At 47.7% G+C, this 17,902-nt stretch overlaps 1 long non-coding RNA gene across 1 annotated transcript in view; it reads left to right on the top strand.

Annotated features, from left to right (window-relative positions):
* Positions 1-16,607, top strand: part of LOC139160752 (uncharacterized) — a 95,620-nt gene extending 79,013 nt beyond the window's left edge. Inside the window, exon 3 of the long non-coding RNA XR_011558006.1 lies at positions 16,586-16,607. This is a non-coding gene — a long non-coding RNA (uncharacterized lncRNA). The remainder of the gene's footprint in view (positions 1-16,585) is intronic.
* The last annotated feature ends 1,295 nt before the right edge of the window (positions 16,608-17,902 follow it).

Genomic DNA, 17,902 nt, shown 5'->3' with positions numbered 1-17,902 from the left:
ACAAAAGATTCATGATAAATCAGCAAAACGTTTGAAAGTGCAGGCCCAAGTAATCAGTAGTCAAGACCCACCAGAGGCCTCTAGTCTGCCTCCTTCTGGGGTCCCTGTGTTAGCTCTGGATGAGCCAAACCTAGACAGACCCCAACCTAACCTATGGGGCATAGGTCCAGAGGAACCAGATATTATGGAAGATTCCCCCCAGCCAGGATCCTCCCAGGCCTTTAGGAATTCTTCTGCCATTTCTGCTGATATTTCCAGTTTACCTCCTGAGTTCCAATCTATTTTTGCTGTGTTGTCCAAAGCCATTGATGCCAAACTCTCCTCCATCAATGAGCTTCCTTTACCTCTTCCTCCTTCTCGTTCCTCCCGTCCCTTGGGTTCTTCCCCAGCGGTCAGAGCTCCTATTCAGGATGACTCAGAGTCCTCCCAAGATGAATATGAGGATGTAGAGGAGGATGAAGACCCTTTCCAGGGCTTATCAGAGGATGAGGAATCCCAAATAAAGGTCCCTCCTCCTATTACTATTTTCCCTTCTCAACTATTCAAATCTCTCCTCCTCAAAGCTAGAATTTCTACGGGATTAGCGGCCCAGGAGAAACAAGCCTCCACTTCCACTGATCCCCCGGAGGAGAATTTACCTTACTTCACAGAGGAACAGGAGGATAACGAGGTAATCCCTATGCCTAAATTATTTAAAGATGCCTTACTTAAACAGTGGGATTTTCCAGCCTCTGGCCTTAATCCCTCTACCAAGGACAGAAAGTTGTATAAACTCTCCTCTTCCTATGAAGAGCTTCTATCTTTTCCCAAACCAGATGAACCTGTCAAAATTCTTCACTCGGCAGCGGCTGTGCCAGGCGAGGCGGAGGAAGTCCTCCGTCCAGAGGACAAGCGCATCGAGCAAATGCTCAAAAGAGGATTCTCCGCTGATTCCTGGGCCATTAAAAGTTCTGCAGCAGCCTCCTTCTTCTCCAGAGCCATGCTGCTGTGGCTTCGCCAACTTCAACAGCACATTCCTCCAGATGACTTGAGAGGTCAACAAGACTTCAACAAGGTCTTTGCAGCTGCCCAGTACGTGGCTGATGCCACCTTACAATCTACTAGATTTTCTGCTAAGTCTATTGCAGCCTCTACAACGGCAAGAAGACTCCTATGGATTCGCCCTTGGCAAGCGGGAGTTCGCCAAAAGTGGCAGTTATCCCAGGGCCCCTTAAAGCGCGACCTTCTCTTCGGTGATCTTCTGGACCCTCTCCTCACGGAGACCACAGACAAGAAGAAGGTTTTGGGTCCAACCACAAAAAAGGTTACTAAAACGCAGTCCTTTCGTCGCCCAGGGCGCCAGCAAGATCAAGCGGCTTCCTATCAGAGATCTCCAGGTCAGTATTCCCCCCGCTTTCGTTCCCAAGGTAGGAACTCCAGGGGTAGGGGTTTTCGTTTCCAAAGGGGAGCTGCCTCTAACAGGGCTTCAAAAAAACCTAGATGGTAACCTTTCCTCCATTCCCATAGGGGGTCGCCTAGCTCATTTCGCTGCAAATTGGCGTCTCACCTCCAAGGACCCTTGGGTCATTGACACTGTTCAAACAGGCCTTCTTTTAGAATTTATTTCTCCTCCCCCTAAACGTTTTATTTCCTGCCCTTCGCCCAGGTCATCCTCAGATTGTAACCGTATGGAGGAGGCCATTTCTCATCTATTGTCCATTAGAGCCATTCAGCCGGTCCCTTCCGGTCAGAAGGGCCTAGGTTTTTACTCCATCCTATTTATGGTTCCAAAGTCCTCCGGAGGTTGGAGAGCCATTTTGGATTTAAAGAAACTAAACCTATTCATCAAATATAGGAAGTTTAAAATGCACTCCTTGTCTTCTATTTTGGCCGCCATTCACTCGGGAGATTTCATGGTCTCCTTAGACCTCACTGAGGCCTACCTTCACATTCCTATAGCCAAATGCCACAGAAAATTTTTACGTTTTTCCTTTCAAGGCAGGCATTTCCAGTATAGGGCGATGCCATTTGGCCTTTCCTCGGCCCCTCGGGTCTTCACAAAGCTCTTGGGGTCCCTGGCGGCCTATATCCGGGCGTCTCCCATCCACATTTTATGTTATCTTGATGATATTTTAATTCATGGGAACTCCCTAGAGAGAGTGAAATCAGACCTTTCTGTCACCATGTCAGTCCTTCAGGACCATGGGTTTTCCATTAACTTTGAAAAAAGTCACCTCCAACCTTCCACTTCCATTCCTCACCTGGGAGCCATTATTGATTCAAAATCTTCCCAGGTTTTTCTCTCTCCCGAGAGAAAACTCAGTATTGTGGAGTTAATTTCTAACATTTTATCTAATCCTTCAGTATCCATAGTTACTCTATCTTCCCTTTTGGGGAAGATGGTGTCATGCATAGGCATCATTCCCTGGGCTCGCCTTCATGCTAGGGAACTCCAGTGGCTTCTGTTGCCTTTTCAGAGATCGGGGCACAGCAACTCAAATCGACGCATCGTCATTCCACTGAGTGTTCGCAGATCCTTCAAGTGGTGGAAGTCTCCGGCCATGGACAGAGGATCCCCGTTCAGGTGCCCGGATCAATTTGTCATCACCACAGATGCCAGTCTATCGGGATGGGGCGCCCACGCCCAGGGGATGATAGCCCAGGGCACGTGGTCCCCGGAGGAAGCTTCCAGGCCAATAAATTGGCTAGAGTTAAGAGCCGTCTCCCTGGCTCTGAAGCATTTCTCTCCTCGCATCCCCAACCGGCACGTTCTCATTCTCACCGACAACATTGCCACAAAAAGCCATATCTGCAGGCAAGGGGGCACGAGATCCAAGGCTCTCATGAGGGAGGCCCTCAAGCTGGGCCTTTGGGCGGAAAAACATCTCCAGTCGCTCCTAGCCGATCACATCTCGGGGAGTCTCAACATCCAGGCGGATTGGCTATCCCGAGCAACGATAGACCCAGGAGAGTGGAACCTCCATCAAGACCTGTTCCATCAAATCACCCTCAGATTCGGCCTACCAGTCCTGGATCTCTTCGCGACCAATGCGAACGCCCAACTCCCTCGCTTCTATTCCAGATTTCCATCCCCGGGAGCGGAAGCGATCAATGCCCTCCGGAGTCCATGGCCTCCAGGCCTACTCTATGCATTTCCTCCAATTCCAATCCTCCCGGACGTGATTCACAAGGTCCTCACCGAGAGGGCCCGAGTAATCTTAATCGCCCCTCATTGGCCCCGCCGGCCCTGGTTCGCAGATCTCCAACAGCTGTCCGTCCAGGACCCTTGGCGACTCCCCGTTTCGGGGGATATGCTGCGGCAGGGGGCCTCTTTCCATCCAGACCCGGAGTGGTTCCACCTCACCGCCTGGCTGTTATCAGGAGAGATTTAGAACTGCGTGGGCATGACCCCGATTCAGTGGAGGTCATTCTAAAGGCCAGAAGGGGCTCGACCAATCGAATCTACGACCACACGTGGTCCAAGTTTCACCAGTGGTGTCTTCAGGAAGGTCTCTCCCCTCTGTGCATCCCCATACACAGAATTATTTCCTTCCTTATGCAAGGTTTCCATAAAGGACTCTCCACCAGCACCCTCCGGCGTCATCTGGCAGCCATTTCATCTGTCCTAGGGGGCCCCCGCAGACAGCCTCTCCGATCCTTCCCTGAAGTTCAGGAATTCCTCAAGGGCATAGCCAACCTCAGACCTTCCAAGGTCCACAGGTATCCATCCTGGGACTTGCCACGGGTTCTCCACTCCCTCACGCAGGCACCATACGAACCCCTAAAATCGGCGTCCCTCAGGTACCTATCCTTTAAGGTAGCCTTCCTGGTGGCCATTACCTCTGCCCGACGCATTTCGGAGCTGGCTGCCCTCTCAATCAGGCAGGACCTTTGTCAATTCCATCAGGACAAGGTAGTCTTGCGACTGGACCCCACCTTCTTACCCAAGGTCAGTTCCATGTTCCACAGATCTCAGGATATTGTCCTACCTTCCTTCTGCCTCCAACGAGACCATCCCTTGGCAATTAGATGGCACACCCTGGATCTCACCAGAGCGCTGAGAATATATATCCAACGCACAGGACCCTTTCGGAGGTCAGAAGCACTTTTTGTAGCCTATCATCCCAGAGTCATGGGGGCCAAAGTGTCTTCAACAGTAATAGGCCGTTGGATCAGAGGGACTATATCTAAGGCCTATGAGTCGGCCTCCCTCTCAGTTCCAAGGAACATCACTGCGCATTCCACCAGGAGCGCAGCCACCTCGGCCGCTTGGGCGACTCAAGCCCCGTTGGAGGAGGTCTGCAAAGCAGCCACTTGGGCCTCGCCAAATTCCTTCATCAGGCACTACAAAATTGATTCTTACGCTTCAGCGGACGCTGCCTTCGGCAGAAGGGTACTCCAATCCGTTATCTCACACGATAGCAAGCTAATCCCACCCTAGGGACCATCTATTGGGTATGTCCCATGTGACTGCTGGACCCGCTCCTTCAGTACGGAGAATAGGCGTTGATTGCTTACCTGAACGCCTCTTCTCGTACGGTGAGCGGGTACAGCAGTCACTTCCCGCCCTTGTATGTGTCTTCTTTACCTTTCTATCTCTTTCTTCCTCTAACAATGAGAGTTGAACACTACAGAGCTTCACAACTGAGCCTAGTCTATGGATTCGCGAATTCTGGGGAAGGGGCGGATCCGGCAAGCTTTTTTAATACTAGGCTCAGTTCCACCGGATTGGACATGAGCAACCCATGTGACTGCTGTACCCGCTCACCGTACGAGAAGAGGCGTTCAGGTAAGCAATCAACGCCTATTTTCTAAAAGCTGTCTGGAGTTTCATGGAGTGGGGAGCCATGAGAAAATTATCAGAAAAAGGTTAACAAGCTTCTTCTTAAGTAGAGATTTGGCTTTTTGAAATGGCAGTGCATGAATTTTATATTTTTTTCAAGATTATGTTTATTTTAAAACCCCAATAGTGGCCAACTATAATACTATAATATAGATAATTGATTTCATATTTAACAAGAATAAAGGCAAACATTTAAAATTTCAGGCTAACCTAGACCCTCCCTTTACTCAAAGCAGTGTGTCTGTGTTCTTAAAGTAGGAACTTGGAATATGGTCAGCAAGAGGAACTGTGTAAAAAGAGAGCAGAGGAATGCTATATATGTATACACATTTTATTTTTCCATACTTCTCTCCATTAGTTCAGCTAGTAGCTCTAGTTGGTATGGAAAAAATTAATGCTATGCAGACAGGATCTGTCTGTCTGTCTGTCTCTGTCTGTCCATCCATCTGTGGGAGCTTTTAGCAAATAACAACATGTGTGAATGTGGAGACATGCAGAGTCGGCCCATCTGCTGGCCCATCTGCTGGTGTGTTGGCTACTACCCGAAGCATCTACCAACAATGACTTAGTTTTGGCTAACAACAAAGCCACGAAGTTGGCTTCACTTTGGCAGTCTAAAGTTTGATCTGGACACGGAAGAAGACTCCAGAGTTGCCTTAGGCCTCATTTCTAGCAAAGGCAGATTGAGGGCACCTAGAATCCCTAGTGGGTACCCCACTATCAAACCAAAAATATAGTCATGTTGCTCAGACATGTATGTTGCTATATGGTAGGGAAGATGGTACAATACCAGCAATTCATGGGGGAGTTAAGCTATCCTTTCCCCTTAGGCTATTACAAGTTATGCATGGTATGTTTGTGTGTATGTTTTGTTTTTTATAATAAGGGTTTTTTAGTTGTTTTTATTAATTGGATTGTTCATGTTGTTTTACCACTGTTGTTAGCCGCCCCGAGTCTGCGGAGAGGGGCAGCATACAAATCCAATAAATAATAATAATAATAATAATAATAATAATAATAATAATAATAATAATAATAATAATTCTTCTAACGGATCCCTAAAGTCCAGCTTGACATATAGGGGAGGTTTAGAATTAGTTCTTGGAAAATGGCCTATATCGAGTAAATATTCACTTAGAAGCAAGTCATAGAATACTTTTCTAGCAACCTTCAATAGAATTTTCTTTTCTCTCTAATGTATTCTTTCAGTACATTATCTCCTGATATGCTTAATCTATATGTTTAATCTATATACTGTATGCTAGTAAGGAGAATGTGCAAATAACTAAAAAAGTATAAAACCATTCTCGGTGTTTATCTAGATTTATTTTATGTTAGCTCTTTCCTCCAGATGAGGCTATTACTGGGAATTTATTATTTAAACCCAGACGTTGAGTTTAAGATTGGGGAAATCTGCCAGATGAGGCATACATTCCCGGGATATTCAGCAGTAACCATGGGGTGTTACTGCTAAATACACTTGAAATTTTGAGAGGTGGTATTTGGTATGAGTTCTCCATATATGCAATTAGTCTATAAAATATTATCACCTCAACTAATACTGAGGTGGTCACTTAGCAACCTTTTGAAATTATGATGGATCCAAAAATGAGACTAACAGCATGGTTCTGCTGTCCAAAGTTCTGATCTCCCCCCTACACAATCACATGTCTGCATTCTGGGCATTTGGTAACTGGCCTGTATTTACTGCTGTTTGTAATATCCCATGGTCACGTGACCACAACTTATGATATTTTTGCCAGAAACAGGTATTTATTTCTGGTTTCTGGCAAAAATTGCCCGATAGCAAACAGTAGATTTACTGAATGACCCCAGCAAGCATTTATGTAATGACTCCTGTGTTTGCTTTATAACTGCTGGGTTTGCTTACCAATTACTGTGAAAGAATCATAAGATGAAATATAGTTATGATTTAAATTGAGGACTACATGTATAGGATATATTACAGAAATGAGAATAAAACATCAAATTTGAAAAGTATTTCGAAAAGCTATAAAATAGTCCACTGTCTTGATCAGATTCATTGCTTTGAAGATAATTGTTGCTTCAAATTTCAATGTTCTGTGGTAAAAGGTTGTTGGAATGCTGAACATGAATTGATTGATTGATTGTTTGATTGATTGTACACTGCTCAAAAAAATTAAAGGGAACACTTAAACAACACAATATAACTCCAAATAAATCAAACTTCTCCGTACTGAAGGAGTGGGTCCAGCAGTCACATGGGTTGCTCCTGTCCAATCCGTTGGAACTGAGCCTAGTATTAAAAAAGACTGCTGGATCCGCCCCTTCCCCAGAATTCGCTCAGTTCGCATCCTCGGATGTGTGTGAATGCTCGTTCCTCTCGATAAAACACCTTCCCTTCGATCTCTCTTCAATAGCAAGTAAGATTTTTCCATTACTCAGCTTGCCGGCAGTTTTTTTCTCAGCCCTACAGGGCTTTGAGTTGGGGGAGAAGTTAGCGGCTCAGCCATTTGCGGTTTTTCCCTTCGTGCTGCAGCCGCGGCCGGTTTGTTAATTCCGGCCTTGGAGGTCCTGCCGTGAGCAAGCTTTATTTTTTTCAACTAATTAAGGGCTATTTACCTCCCGCGGTGTGGGACTTGTTTTGTCTCCCGGGCTTAGTCGCTCCTATTGCAAATAACGGAGCAGTTATTTTGGCGCCAAGGCTCTGACGCCCAGTAAGTTGCACTTTCGGTTCTGCCCTAAGGGGTCGGCCATTAGTGCCTACAGCCCGCCGCCTGACCCTGGAGTCGTCGCTTTGAGTTCCCTCGGGCCTATTCTCCACGGAAGTGGCCTCCAACCAGTGTGCCTTGGTTTTTCTTAAAGTTAAGTTAGTGAGGCCTGCCACGCTGCACTTAAGGACAAGAACTCTTGGTATCGCCCAGGATTGCCTCTTAAGGCGCAGCAGCTCCTGAGCCTAGGAGCAGGGTCACCTATCCTCTTGGGAATTCCACAAAATAATTCTTCTCTCCCCTATTTTTTGGCTCAAGCCTTGTCTTCTGTAATTGCTCAGACTATGGCTTCCTTTCCCAAGAGAGGCACTACCAAAGGTTCCAAAGAGGTTAGGCCTACTGGTAATCCTTCTGAGCTTCCCCAGGCCTCTTCCTCCTCTTCCTCAGGCTCTCAGTCTTTAGCCAAGCCCACTAGGGCTGAGAAGAGAAGGGACCTAGCCCTACAAAAAATACATGATAAATCAGCCAAACGTTTTAAGGTGCAGGCCCAAGTGCATATCAACCCTACCCCCCCCGGAGGCCTCTAACCTGCCTCCCTCTGGGGTACCTGTGCTATCCCTGGATGAGCCAAACCTAAATCCACCCCAACCTAACCTATGGGGGTTTAGGTCCAGAGGAGCCAGATATTACCGAGGATTTCCCCCAGCCAGAACCTGTTCAGGGCCTCAGGGATCCTCAGGCTTTTCCGGCTGATATTTCTTCCTTGCCACCGGAGTTTCAGTCTATCTTGACTATTCTGACTAACACTATTGATGCTAGACTCTCATCTTTAAATGTACCTCCTCTGTCTCATCCTCCCCCCTCGCTCCTCCCGTCCCGTGAGTTCTTCTCCTTCCTACAGAGCCCCAGTCATGGAGGTCTCTGACTCCTCTCAGGAAGAGGATGAGGACGTGGATGCAGAAGAGGATGATGACCCCTTTCAGCGTCTGTCGGAGGATGAGGAATCTCAGATTAAGATTCCAGCCCCAGCTGCTATTTTCCCTTCGCAGCTTTTCAAATCTCTCCTGCTAAAAGCTAGAGTATCCACGGGGCTAGCCGGGCAAGAGAAGCAAGCTACTCCTTCCACAGACCCCCCAGAGGAAAATCTTCCTTACTTCATGGAGGAACAGGAAGACAATGAGGTAATTCCTATGCCCAAGTTGTTTAAGGATGCCTTGCTTAAACAGTGGGACCACCCAACCATAGGCTTCACTCCCACTCCCAAGGACAAGAAGCTCTACAAGCTCTCCCCCTCCTATGAGGAACTCCTAACATGTCCCAGGCCAGATGAACCAGTGAAGACGCTCCACTCAACGGCTGCCATGCCTGGCGAGGCAGAGGAGGTCCTCCGGCCAGAGGACAAACGACTTGAACAAATGCTCAAAAGAAGTCTCCTTGCAGACTCATGGGCCATTAAGAGTGCTGCAGCGGCATCCTCTTTTCCAGAGCTATGCTCTTATGGCTTCGTCAGCTCCAACTACACCTGCCTCCAGATGACTTACGAGGCCAACAGGATTTCAACAAAATTTTCGCAGCTGCCCAATATATAGCAGATGCTACTCTCCAATCTTCCAGATTTGCAGCCAGATCAGTAGCAGCCTCCACAACGGCCAGAAGGCTTCTATGGCTCCGCCCTTGGCAGGCGGGGGTAAGACAGAAATGGCAGTTAGCTATGGGTCCACACTGAAACGTAACCTCCTCTTCGGAGATCTTCTGGACCCTCTCCTTACGGAAAACGCAGACAAGAAAAAGGTCTTGGGACCTACCACCAAGAAGGCCCCGAAACCGCAGTCCTTTCGGCGCACCGGGCGTCAGCAGGATCAAAGCTTCGCATTTCACAAGAGCCCAGGTCAGTATTCCCCTCGCTTTCGATCCCAAGCTAGAACCACCAGGGGCAGAGGGTCCCGCTATCAGAGAGGATCCTCTACTACCAGAACTTCCAAAAGAACCAGATGGTAAGTTTTCTCACCTGCCTATAGGCGGTCGCCTAGCCTGGTTCTCTTCCGCCTGGCACCGCTCTTGTAAGGACCCCTGGGTCATTGACACAGTGGAAAGGGGCCTAAGGTTAGAGTTTATTTCTTCTCCCCCTAACCGTTTTATTTCTTGTCCCTCTCCCAGTTCCTCTCCATCTCGTATTCGAATGGAGGAGGCTATTTCTCATTTGTTGACTATTAGAGCTATTCAACCGGTCCCCTCTCTCCAGAGAGGTTTAGGCTTCTATTCCATCCTCTTCATGGTCCCTAAGACTTCTGGAGGCTGGAGAGCCATCTTGGACCTAAAGAAATTAAACCGCTTCATTAAATATAGAAAATTCAAAATGCACTCCCTATCTTCCATTTTATCAGCTCTTCATCGAGGAGACTTTATGGTGTCTCTAGATCTCACTGAGGCCTACCTCCATATCCCCATTGCCAAGGTCCATAGGAGATTTCTGCGCTTTGCCTTTCAAGGCAGGCATTTTCAGTATAGAGCTATGCCTTTTGGGCTCTCCTCAGCTCCCAGGGTTTTCACTAAACTCTTGGGATCCTTGGCGGCTCATATCCGGGCCTCTCCCATTCATATTTTATGTTATTTAGATGACATTTTAATTCATGGTAATTCCAGAGCTGGTGTAGCTGCAGACCTCTCCTCTACCATGTCGGTTCTACAGAACCATGGTTTTTCCATAAACCTTAACAAGAGTCATCTTGATCCATCCACTTCCATCCTGCATCTGGGGACTATCATTAATTCCGAAATATCCCAGGTTTTTCTCTCCAATGAGAGAAAACGCAGCATTTTGGATCTCATTGCTCGCATCCTGCCCCAGCAATCGGCCTCCATTGTCACCCTATCCTCCCTTTTGGGTAAGATGGTGTCATGTATTGGTATTGTTCCCTGGGCCCGCCTTCACGCCAGGGAACTTCAATGGCTACTATTACCATTTCAGAGATCAGGCCACAGCAACTCGAACCGACGCATCACCATCCCACCGACGGTTCGCAGATCCCTCAAGTGGTGGACTTCTCCAGCCCTAGACAAGGGATCCCCCTTCCGGTGTCCCGACCAGTTTGTAGTCACCACAGATGCCAGCCTCTCGGGCTGGGGAGCCCACGCCCAAGGTCTTTTAGCTCAGGGCACATGGTCACCGGAGGAGGCTTCCAAGCCCATCAATTGGCTAGAATTAAGAGCCGTGTCTCTAGCTCTAAAGCAATTCCAACCTCACATATCCAACCAACATGTGCTGATTCTCACCGACAATATAGCCACCAAAAGCCATATTTGCAGACAGGGAGGCACAAGATCCAAGGCCCTCATGAGGGAGGCCCTGAAGTTGGGTCTTTGGGCAGAGAAAAATCTCCAATCGCTTCTAGCCGATCACATCTCGGGGAGCCTCAACGTCCAAGCGGACTGGCTCTCACGAGCCACCATAGATCCAGGCGAGTGGAATCTCCATCAGTCACTGTTCCACCAAATCTGCCTCAGGTTCGGCCGTCCAGTGTTGGATCTATTCGCGACCAGAGACAATACCCAGCTTCCCCGCTTCATCTCCAGGTTCCCGTCTCCGGGAGCGGAGGCAGTCAATGCCCTCAGGAGTCCTTGGCCTCCAGGCCTACTGTATGCCTTCCCTCCAATTCCAATTCTGCCAGACGTGATCAACAAAATCCTCCTGGAGAAAGCACGTGTAATCCTGATTGCCCCTCACTGGCCTCGCAGGCCCTGGTTCGCGGACCTTCAACAACTGTCCGTCCAGGACCCCTGGCGACTCCCCGCTTCGGAGGATATGTTGCGGCAGGGGGCCTCCTTCCATCCGGATCCAGAGTGGTTCCTCCTCACCGCCTGGCTGTTATCCGGAGGGACTTAGACCTGCGAGGGTATGACCCAGACACAGTGGAAATCATTCTGAAATCTAGAAGGGGGTCTACCAATCGGATCTACGACCATACTTGGTCCAAATTTCATCAGTGGTGCTCGCAGGAGGGCTTATCCCCCCTGTGTCTTCCCATACACAGGATAATCGCCTTCCTTATGAAAGGTTTTCACCAAGGTCTCTCTACCAGCACCATCCGCCGCCATCTGGCCGCTATCTCTTCCGTCTTGGCGGGGCCTCGCAGGCAGCCCCTACGCTCCCTTCCAGAAATCCAAGAATTTCTAAGAGGAGTGGCCAATCTCAGGCCTTCTAAAATCCACAGATATCCAACCTGGGACTTGCCACGGGTTCTCCACTCTCTTACTCAAGCACCTTACGAACCCCTGAACTCTGCGTCCCTCAGGTACCTATCCTTCAAGGTAGCATTCCTGGTGGCGATTACTTCCGCCCGACGCATATCTGAGTTGGCAGCCCTTTCTATCAGACAGGACCTCTGTCAGTTTCATCAGGATAAGGTGGTTCTGCGGCTGGACCCCACCTTTCTACCCAAGGTCAGTTCCATGTTCCACAGATCTCAGGATATCGTTTTACCTTCTTTCTGTCTCCAACGAGAGCATCCCCTGGCGATTAGATGGCACACTCTAGATCTCACTAGAGCGCTAAAGATTTATATCCAACGCACAAGATCCATCCGGAGATCTGAAGCACTCTTCATAGCCTACCATCCCAGATCCTTGGGATCCAGAGTGTCTTCCACAGTAATAGGTCGTTGGATCAGAGGGGCCATCTCAAAGGCCTACGAGACAGCTTCCCTCTCCATTCCAAGGAATATTACAGCGCATTCCACCAGAAGTGCTGCCACATCTGCCGCTTGGGCGACTCAGGCTCCGTTGGAAGAAGTCTGCAAAGCAGCCACTTGGGCCTCGCCAAATTCCTTTATAAAACACTACAAGATTGATTTGTACGCATCAGCAGACGCTGCCTTCGGAAGAAGAGTACTCCAATCCGTTATCTCTCACGATAGCAATGTACTCCCACCCTAGGGACCTATCTCTTGGGTATGTCCCATGTGACTGCTGGACCCACTCCTTCAGTACGGAGAATAGGCGTTGATTGCTTACCTGAACGCCTCTTCTCGTACGGTGAGTGGGTACAGCAGTCACTTCCCTCCCTTGTGTGGTCTTCTTTACCTTCTATTCTAATTTCTTATAACACATGAGAGTTGAACATTAAAGAGCTTCACTACTGAGCCTAGTCTACGGATTCGCGAATTCTGGGGAAGGGGCGGATCCAGCAGTCTTTTTTAATACTAGGCTCAGTTCCAACGGATTGGACAGGAGCAACCCATGTGACTGCTGTACCCACTCACCGTACGAGAAGAGGCGTTCAGGTAAGCAATCAACGCCTATTCTGTGAAACCAAACTGTCCACTTAGGAAGCAACACGGATTGATAATCATTTTCACATGCTGTTGTGCACATTCAACTTTGTATAGAACAAAGTATTCAATGAGAATATTTCATTCATTCAGATCGAGGATGTGTTATTTGAGTGTTCCCTTTATTTTTTTTGTGCAGTATATTTCCATGCCACCCAACTCCCGAAGGTCTCTGGGCAGCTTACAACACGATATAAAAATACATATAAAACATCATAAAAGATTAAGAAAAAAAAAGTTAAAAAACCACATCCATACATACATATAATTCAAGGCCGGACTTTGTAAAATTGCAAGATCAACCACCCCAAGTCTGCCGGAAAAGCCAGATCTTCAATGCTTTCCAGAAGGTCAATAGAGTAGGGGCAGTCTGGATCACAGGGGCTAGTTGGTTCCAGAGAGACGGGACAGCCACAGAGAAGGCCCTTCCCTGCAGGCCCGCTAACCGACACTGTTTAGCTGATGGTATGGAGGAGACCAGCTCTGTGGGATTTTACCAGTCACTGGGAATTTTGAGGTAGAAGGCGGTCTCAGAGATAATCTGGGCCTGAGCCATGTAGGTAGGTAATAACCAACACCTTGAATTGAGCCTGGAGACCAATAGGGAGGCATCACCCCAAGCTCCTTCTGAAACCCTCCAGGGTCCATTAGGTGTCACTTAATTGGCTCCGCATCCCTGGGGGGGGGGTGTAGCGTCCCAAAAGTCTAACCTCAGTAGGAAATGATCTGACCATGACAAGGGAAAAGGATCTATACCCCTTAATTCCAGAGCATCTCCACTGTCCCGAGAGGAACAACAGGTCAAGAGTGCCCCCCTTCCCCATGAGTCGGATTCTGAACTACTTGGGTCAGGTCCATGGTTGTCATGGAAGCCATGAACTCCTGAGCTGCAATTGTGGCTGATGTAAAACCTGAAACCCGTCTGGGCAGATCTCTGAGAGGGAAACACCCTCCTCTTGGCCCAGCCAGGTCTCAGATATGCATGTCATATTAGCTCCCTCTTCCAGAATTAAATCCTGAACGAGGAAGGTTTACTAAAGTCTGGGGGTTACTAGGCCAGTGGTCCAGAGTTACTCAACAGAGTTACTCTCAGAGCAGAGATTATATGTGTGTAGTCTCTTGAAGAGAGGAGGAGGAAAATTTGGAGAATCTTTATTTTGGGGGGATGAGGGAACCTCTCCAGGTAGACCTGCATCTTCTGGTCTGTTTAATCCAGCCCAGTTTAGTAGATTATTGTTTAAAGCCAAAACTGCTGGTAATTTATGTGCTCGGTTCCCACAGGAGATCAGCCTGTGGCCCCTCAAGACTTTTCTGCAACCTTGTTTTCAGACTAAATGTCCGTAAGAGGTGGTCCCTTCACCACAATATTTTGTGGATTCAATTAGACAGCAGTGGGAACAACCAGGTTCTATACCAACTCCTAGTGACATACATAGGTCCGTGTATTTCACTGAGTATCAGTTGGAGGAACTTTTGCAGTTCCCAGTCATAGATGCTCCTGTAGCCTTCTCCTTCTCCTTCTAACAGAGAAAAGGGACCTAAGGCTGAAGATAGGAAGGCAGAGCTGTCTGCTTGCAAAACCCATCAGGCAACTGTTTGGTCTATAAGATCAGCATTTTAGATCAGCATCCTTTTTTTACCACGACCTCGCTTTTATGGCTTCATCAGATGCAGGATAGGCCCTTGCCTGATGATGTCCAGTTACAGCAGGACATTCACAGATTGATAACTGCAGCTGAATACACAGTGGATACGACCATCAATGCAGCAAAATTCACCTCCAGGGCTCTGGCCTTGAATGTCACTTCCAGACACCTTTTGTGGCTTTGCCAGTGGTAAGCGACATTAAATCCAAATAGCTTCTAGCATCAACCCTTTTCAAGGATTGACACATTTTTTAAAGGTGGTAGACCCAATTTTGGTGGGAAGGAGGAAAGGAAGGTTTTGCCTCATGCATATAGACAGGCAGAAAGGAGACCTTCCACTTTCTACCGAAGGTAATCTTTTCGTGGAGCTGACTCAGGGTTTTCTGCTCAACCCTATCAACATCAGTATTCCCAATTTCCTGACAGGCTCAGGACAGATCATCTTTTTGGGACAGGGCTTGTCACCCTCAATTTAGGAAACAAACCCTTCTGTCGGCTCAACAACCACCTGTACAGACACAACAAGTGACTTGCGGTCACACATTGGGGTCAAGTTACAAGGTTTGCAGACAAATGGCAAGAGAAAGTCACGGATGCATGGGTGTTACAAACTGTGAGGCTCAGGCTCACTCTGGAATTTACATCTAGCCCTCCACATTGATTTCTCCAATGCCCTATTTCCAGAGAGGGCACAAAGAGGACCGAGATACAACACCTGAGGGACATCAGGGCCATAGAAGAAGTCCTAAAGGATGAGGAAGGAAAGGGGTTTTATTCTGTTCTGTTCCTAGTTCCCAAGAGTTTGAGTGGTCAGTGGGCCATTTTGAATGTGAAGGAGCTCAACTTGTACATCAAGTACAGGAGGTTCAAAATGCATTCCCTCCTTATGATCTTGGGTTGCATCTGGAAAGGGGACTTTATGACTTTCATAGAACTGAAGGAAGCATATCTCCATGTAGCCATCAGACTGGCCCACAGACAGTTCCTCGGAGGTTCTGGGAGGGCATTTTTGGCTCCCAGGTAGCCTTGGGGGTGGGGGAGGGTGTTTTTATCCTCTCCCAGCTCCAAGGAAGCCTTTGGAGCCTGGGAGGGCCTACTGGGCCCACCAGACATTGGAAAACAGGGCCATTTCTGGCCTCCACAGGGCCTCCATGTGGTGGGGGAAGATGTTTTCGCCCTCCCCAGGCATTGAATTATGTGTGATGGCATGCGTGCATGTTCTTTCAGCATCCAAAGAAAAAAAGGTTTGCCATCACTGCCCTACAACTTCCTAGGCTGGTGGAACTCTTGTCCACTGCTTCTACAGGTTGTCAGGAACAACTTGGAGAAAGAAGCAGAGGTGACCCTAGTGGCTCCTCATTGGCCGAGGAGGCCATGGTTTATAGACCTCATGACGCTGTTCATCTCCCACCCTTGGAGGATTCCCCTTCACAAATCTCCTTTCACCAAGGAGCAGTGCAACATCCGGATTCCTAGTGGCTCAAAGTAGCCTTCTGGCAGTTGAGCGGGAGATGTTCTGGAGAGGACACTATTCAAAGGACATGACTTCACTCAATCTGGCCTCCAGAAGGGCATTGATGACCAGGATATATGAGGCTACTGGGGCAGCCTTTAGTCATTGGTGTGCCACTCAAAACCTGTTACCTACCACAGCGATGGTGCCACAGCGATGGTGCAACTTTCTGCAGGGGGCTTTTTCAATAGCCTAGCCACAAATACCCTTCGCAGGCAAGTGGCTGCCTTAGCCACTCTCCTTTGGGGAGAGTGCATCACTCCTCTCTTGCATCATTCGAGGGTGTGGAGTTTTTTTGAAAGGGATATCCAACTTGAGATCTCCACTTGTCCACAGTTACCCTACCTGGGATCTGTCGGTTGTACTGTAAGCACTCACAACTTCCTCATTTGAGCCTTTCCATTCCACTAGTATGAAATTGTTGACTTTCAAGGTTGCCTTCTGGTCACTATAACTTCAGCTTGTATGATTTCTGAGCTTGTTGCCCTGTCAGTACATCAATATTTGTATATTTTTCATGCTGACAGGTTAGTCCTTCATTTAGACCCAACGTTTGTAGTGATAGTCAATACTTTTTTCCACAGGGCTCAGGAAATTATTCTGCTGGACTTCTGTCTGTATCCAGACATCTGAGTGAGAGACGTTGGGGGGAGGAAGCGGTTCAGAGGCACTCTTTGACTCATTTCAACCTAGGATGATGGACAAGAAGGTGTCCCCATTTATTTTATTTTTATTTTTATTTATTAGATTTGTATGCCGCCCCTCTCCGTACCATTGTTTGTTGGCTGAGGGCCTGAATTGTATTGGCCTATGAACATCAGCTCTGACCTGCTCCTCACTGCATAATGGTGCAGTCAACCAGAAGTGCAGCCACCATGGCAGCATGGGCCATGGAGATTTGTAGGGCAGCTAAATGGTCATCATGGTTTGTGAGGAATTACAAACAGGACATGTTTGTCTTAGCAGAGACAGCATTTGGGAGATGAGTGTTGCAATGGAATCTACCTGCCAAGGGGACCCTGGATCAATCTGTTTCCCCCCAACATCAATTTACCTTGGGTATTTCCCATGCTTGGACTTCTCAAGCAGAGCACCAGAGAATGAACATTGGCTTACCTGAATGTTCATTCTGTATGTGCTGCGGAAGAGTCCAATCCCATCCTGGTTCTGGTATGATCTGGGTTTCCAGGAGTGGTCAGTGTATCAGATGAGTCATCTCCAGATGATTAATCAGATCAGTCATCTCCAGATCCAGGTCTTTGTTGAAAAAACTGGAGCTTGGCCGGAAGAAGAGGCATGGCCAAATAAATTGCAACTCAGTCCCTGGCCTATCAGATGAGAAGGTAATCCATGCTTAGACTCTCCTGCCATGCACATAGACTGAAGGTTCAGGTAAGCCAACATTCATTCTCAGGGGGGAAAAAACCCTAACCTTAAATGTTCAAGAGAGTCAGTGCTATATAAACCTTCACTATTTCTTTACAGACTTGTTGCTGTTAACATATAGTTGAAGAAAATGGGTATTATGTATGTCAGAAGTCAAAGAGTTTTTGAGCACTTGGCCTTTGAATGTCATGTTGGAGAATAACTGAATGTGTTTGAATTTTAAAATAAAATTTAATATTAATGAGTGAAATACAGTGTAGCTCTTTTCCTACTTTTGTGACAAAACACCGACAATGTGGTGACAGTTTCTGGAGGGGCTGCACTTGTGGCCAGTGGCTATGCACTGTGCACTTTAAATGTAAGGTCTATCTTTGAACTTTAGGAAGAAAGCTGGCATTTAAAGCTATGAATAAATAATTATGGTCTTTCTGTTCTTTGCAAAGAGGAAACAACTAATATGCTGTTAAGGTGTGGATTTTCTGACCAAGAACATTCTCTTTTAAATTCACCAAATG

The sequence above is a fragment of the Erythrolamprus reginae genome, chromosome 2 (assembly GCF_031021105.1).
Source record: "Erythrolamprus reginae isolate rEryReg1 chromosome 2, rEryReg1.hap1, whole genome shotgun sequence".
NCBI classification, from domain to species: domain Eukaryota; kingdom Metazoa; phylum Chordata; class Lepidosauria; order Squamata; family Dipsadidae; genus Erythrolamprus; species Erythrolamprus reginae.
Note: the sequence above shows the minus strand (reverse complement) of the source record. Positions and strands in the feature narration are given on the sequence as shown.